At 29.1% G+C, this 5,980-nt stretch overlaps 1 non-coding gene across 1 annotated transcript; it reads right to left on the reverse strand.

Moving 5' to 3' along the window:
* Positions 1 to 3,433: 3,433 nt before the first annotated feature.
* Positions 3,434 to 3,505, reverse strand: TRNAG-UCC (transfer RNA glycine (anticodon UCC)). The gene has a single exon. It is a non-coding gene; the product is annotated as a tRNA-Gly (tRNA).
* Positions 3,506 to 5,980: the final 2,475 nt, after the last annotated feature.

Genomic DNA, 5,980 nt, shown 5'->3' on the forward strand with positions numbered 1-5,980 from the left:
TATATATATTTAATTTTCTAATAAAAATACAGAATCTATAGAAAAGGTATTGGTTCATCCGAACCCACGAACCCCCACCTAGCTCCGCCTCTGTGTGTAATTGTTCAACTTTGTACATCTTGAAGTGTCTATTTGTACACCGCTAAAGTTATGTTAAATGACATATTTATTTATGTATTGGGTGTATATTATATGTTGTGTATATTTTTGGGGGTGGGACAGATATATGAAGGAAGTGGTCAGATGTATTAATTTGGAACTGACTTTTCAATACATTAATTTGTATATTCATGGTAACCAGACAATATGCCAATCACATATCTTGCGGAAATCTAATTCTACACTATTGTTATTTATTGATGTTAGGGTTTCCGATTAAAAAGCTAGTGACAAGTGGATTTATGTATTTATCGGATATTTTTCATGTGCTGGCGTTTGGAATAATCTTAATCAGACTCATTCTAATTCATTATGTTAAGTAACGTTAACATCCTGACTATGATCACAAGACCCACAAAGGTGTACTTTTATTATCAGTAATAATAACTTTTGACATAATGATGAATGTTAATTTGATCCCATTTCCTCGATATTGGATCCCCCGTATTAGTCGTGGGGTGAAGGATGGATGAATCCCATGTGACACATAATATTGTCTTGTCCAATTTTCATCTCATGAGCTAATGTTTACATGTTTGACTAGTTAGGTTAATCAACTCATCCAATTAGGTCTATTTCTAATTTATTGTTCACATTGATATTTGAGAATAAATTTAAGTGTTTAGTCATTTCAAATTATTTTAATTTCTTGGGACCAAACTTTGGGTTGAATTAATTATGCAACCTGCATTTTTTTCTCTTGTGTGGGTCTATAATCTATATGTATAGCCAGGACCGGGTACTTATAGCTGGTGATGCTTCTTTATTACTACTATTGTCTACTTTCTTGTGTTCTTTTCACAATTATTAACCAAAATGCATGGTCCCATAAATAATAATAATTTTTTTTAAAAAAAAAACAGGACTATGTAGACTATATGATAATTTCCCACGCAAGAAAAATGTAACATGCTATATTATCCCATCTTAGGATAATAATTAATTTGATGAATATAGGCTGACAACTAATCACGTAAAAGTTGAACAGAAGAAAATGATATTTTTTTGAATTTTTTATGTGTAAAATTGAAGATCTCTTATATTTGTAAAAGTAATATATATATATATATATATGTATATATATATAAAAGACATAAAACTAAAAATAAGTTTGTAAATGGCAAGCTACAAACTTGCATTCCAAGTATTCTGTCTTGATTTTACTCAAGGTCTGCCTCCAAAATTAGTCCGATTAATTTATATTTATGTCATGTAAAACATTTTATAAGGAAAGCATTACTAGGAATTATTACAGTCTAAAAGTTCGAACTTTGAAACCTCTAAGAATTTTATGATATATATAGTCGATATTAAATATCGTTATCTAATAAAAGCATTTGGTATATATATAGTAAAAACTTATGGTAGTTGCAAGTTAAGGACGATCACATGAATTATATGTTCCCCCATTTAATTTATTTCACTTCATGTCACTGCTAAAGTGGTCCTCTTTTTTCTTTGATTTTAATATTAGATGTTGACTTAAGAGACTATATATACACATATGGTAGATGATGAATTTAATTTATTTTCCCGTCCCCCACTTCTGAATATATATTTGTACAATTCTAGTTCAAAATATTGACTTTTATAAACAATTATTAATTAATAACATCAAAGTTGGATTCAAAATTTTAGATCATATACATATTAAGTGAATATCTTAACGTAAATATATGAAAAAAATGATTCTATCAATTATAGGTGTAAGTGAAAACATATATATATATATTAGTAGGCTTCTTGACCAAAGATAGTCTAACTCAACTTTTGAGTTAAAATAAACTATATGAGTCGTAATCTAGTTAAAATAGAAGGCATCTCTAGCATTGAAAATCACATATGGTATATCAGTCAATCGCTATTATAAGAGAGAAAAATATCAAATATTAAATTATATTACTAATATGATATTATTATTTTTTTACTATAACTTGAATCCATTAATATCATTATTGATTTTTTATATATCTTTTTTTACAATTCACTTCCTCCACATATTGAACTCTTGACTTGTTCTTTATAATAATGAGGAGGTCCCCTTGATATTCATGGCTAATAAAATGAATTTGGAGGTTCATAAAGATGGTGACAAAAGTACAATATGATTGAAGCCAAAACTATAAATAAGACAACTAAGTTTGGTAACAAAAAGTACAATCTTTTAATTTAGTCTTCACTTGTGCTCCCTGCTTTTCAAAATAATATGTACTATAGTCATATTTCACTTTTCGATAGGTAAACTCTACAAAAATTTTATTAAGATATAATATAGTATTAAATCATATAAATATATAGTAAAAAGAATTGTAATTTATAGTATCTTTTGTATAAATTTGAATATTTAAATTTTAAAAATATTAAATAAATTAAATCTGAATTTACTTTGAAGATTAATTACATTAACTTTCGAAAAGTGAAGCATGACAACTGTTTTGACCTTTGAGACACTTTGTTTTAATGCATGAGAATTTTTTATTTATTGCTACTTATATTTTTATTTATTTTTCAAATGTTCAATGGTGGTTAAGGTGTCTTTATCCTTGTTCATCATCATAAGTAGGCTAATGGTCCTTGGATTGTAGTTTCATTATTAACTGTTTAAGGATAATTATTGTATAACATAAAGACTCTTGTTATGTCTAGAAAAGTTAGGACTATTTACATATAAATACATTCACACCTTCCAATTGCAAACTTCTATCTATGATCAAAGCCAGAGGCGCAAGAGGTTCATTTGAATTATTATAGTGCACAACAATAATAATAATAACATACTCAGTGTATTCTTATAAATATCGTTAATTTTGTTGGGTAGGAGCAAACATAGAGATTATTAGGTGAATACTAGCCATAAACATGAAAGTAATACATAGTAGTACTCCATTACTTGTATAATTTGCTAATCATGATTCCAAGGAGACTAATCATTGATCTTGTTGCAATTAATGTCTCTCTCTCTCACACACAAAAGACATTAAAGTAAAGGAAAATAATCACTAGAAGCTTCACATTTACACTTTGCTCGATTGGTACATATCGTTTCATAATATATTGTTTCTCAGGACGTCACGACACTTTTTAAGGAAAAAATAGCATTAAAAGGGCAATAAATTTTACACTTTGCTCGATTGTTACATATCGTTTCATAATATATTATTTCTCGGGACGAAAAAATGGCATAAAAAGGGCAATGCTACACTTTGCTCAATTGTTACATATCGTTTCATAATATATTGTTTCTCGGGACGAAAACATAGCATAAAAAGGGTAATGCGTCTGCCGGGAGTCGAACCCGGGTCTATTGCTTGGAAGGCAATTATCCTAACCGTTGGACTACAAACGCTTGTTGACACCAAACTCAACATATTTATATAACAAACCTGTATTTTTGTTGTAAAAAAAGCTTTTCTAACACACATAATAATCTTCCTTAAAGAATAGTGGTTTTGAGACGGAATAAATCCATACTTCTTAAGAAATTATAAATAGAAGGGTAATTTTACTATATCACTATTTGAATATAATAAATACAATGTCTTGAAAAATGTAATAGGGAAATGACTATAATTAATGATAAGGGTAAATTAGGAAGTAAGTGTAAAATTATCCATTGATTTCATAAAGTGGACAGTGCTGTTGGACATCCCAAAATAGTATAGTGGACAACTTTTGTTGAACAGAGAGAGTAATAGTAAGTTACTTTGAGAAATATTGGCACAAACATTATACCTCTTTTTAACAGGTTTTAGGTTCAATTTTCACTAGGTGATTTTTTCCATCTGTTATAAACAAAATTTATCGTGTTGGAATCTTCAATGTTTATATTTCTATTTAGTTATTCATAATAAAAAGAAGTACAAAACTTCTAGTCAAAGGTGCAATATAATTTATAGTTTAAACCCCCAGCACTTGGGTAGTTTTTAACATATCTCTCTGCCCAACATTGTCACTCTTTCTTCTTGTACAATATTTATTGACTTTGTTATACACAAGTGGATAATTTTATAATTAAGAACCAAAAATAAGGGGTCATTTAGTGTAGATGGTTAGAATAGCACCGAATAAAATGTATTAGTAATATTGAGACTAGTTATGTTGTAATTGTTTCTTATCTATTATTTGGTGTGGTATATTAAGGACAATTGTATCTTTAACCATACCAATCCATGTATTAATAAAACTTGTAATGAACTATTTGTAAAGAATATGGTGTTTTGTTTTATACTCCATGTTTTATATTAGTTGATCATTTTCCTTTTTACACGCATATTAAGAAATGTGAATACTTTCAAAAGGAATTAATTGCAAGAGTAATATAGGAAAAGTTTAATTAATGCTTTTTTGATGATCAACTAATATGGGAACAACTATTTTTAATAAGATGATCAACTAATATGTGACGGAGGGAGTATTAGTTGTATGCACTATAAAACTGAATAAGATATATAACTAATACATACATGAATTAGTTATATATAAGCTGAAAATCCTACCAAACAAAGAATTAAATAATATCATTTTACAATCAACTATATGCTTAACTCATGCTCGAGGAATCCCTAGATACAGAGAGAGGGTACGGGCTAATCTTTTACTAGAGGGAAAGCTAGCGAAAAGCATAGAGCGTATGAGTTCAGGACATGGACTCCTTGAAAGTCTCCATTTTAGGGTTTTAAGGAATAAGGTAATGAAATTCCGATATGGACTTTTGTTGTTGTTACAACATGTATCAAACAGTGCCCTATTGATCTAATTCATAATACCGTAACGTATCATAAATATATTATTTTTTCTAATACTTCCTACCGATCAACCCTAAAAGTTATCCACTATCTTAATTCTTAGCCATTGGTAAAATGTGTGATGGCAAAAAGAAAGCTTTTGGAGTCATTCTCCTAACTTTCATCTCCTTTGACTATACTAAACCAAACTTCCATTTTTCTTTTAAATTCCCTCACTTATATAAAACCAAGCTCACATATATTATAGAAAAAAATCAGTTAGTTAACTTGTTTTTGACTTAATTTTCTCAACAACAACAAAAAAATAATAATTAGTGATTAGCTAACTTTGCACCTAGCTCATAACTATAATCTTCCTAACATTTTACTAATATACTTTTTTTTTTTGCTTTCACTTTTCCTTTGCAACTATGGAGGCTTTGTGTAGTCTAAGTTCTTCCTTCTCATTACCAAAAAATATACTAAAATTGTCTAATAATCGCGGAACGTGTCACGTACCTAAGAAGATCAACAATGTGATATCTTGTTAAAGTAGTAGTGGAAATGCAGTTAAAGCTAGTAATTTGTCTTCTGTTATAATCGAAAGATCATCGATAAGCAGGGGTGGAGCCACCTTGTCCCCTTCGTCGAAAAATTATACGATATATACACGTAAAGTTTTGACTTATATTGGTATATATGGTATTTTGGACAATATATATATATATATATATATATAGGGGCGGAGCCACCTTGCCCCCAGGGTGTCCAATTTTTGAAAAATTATACGATATATACACGTAAAGTTTTGACTTATATTGGTATATATGGTATTTTGGACACCCTGAAATAACAAAGTAACCTGTAGTGGAGATGGCTAGAGCTGTCGCAACCCCACTCGCTGCCCAAGTTCGACATGCGTAAGTTTAATATATATTAGCTTGGTGGTAAATAGTTTGATGCTTGTTTTGAGTGACCCAAGTTCGAAACTCACTTCCAATAAGGATTTTTTTTCAATTAAAATTGAATTATTTCCTAAAGTTTTAATGCATTTTCCTTGTGGAATAAGATTTCCTTATATTTTAATACCTTTTTCC

This window comes from Solanum tuberosum, unplaced genomic scaffold (genome assembly GCF_000226075.1).
Source record: "Solanum tuberosum cultivar DM 1-3 516 R44 unplaced genomic scaffold, SolTub_3.0 scf00129, whole genome shotgun sequence".
In the NCBI taxonomy this organism is placed as follows: Eukaryota; Viridiplantae; Streptophyta; class Magnoliopsida; order Solanales; family Solanaceae; genus Solanum; species Solanum tuberosum.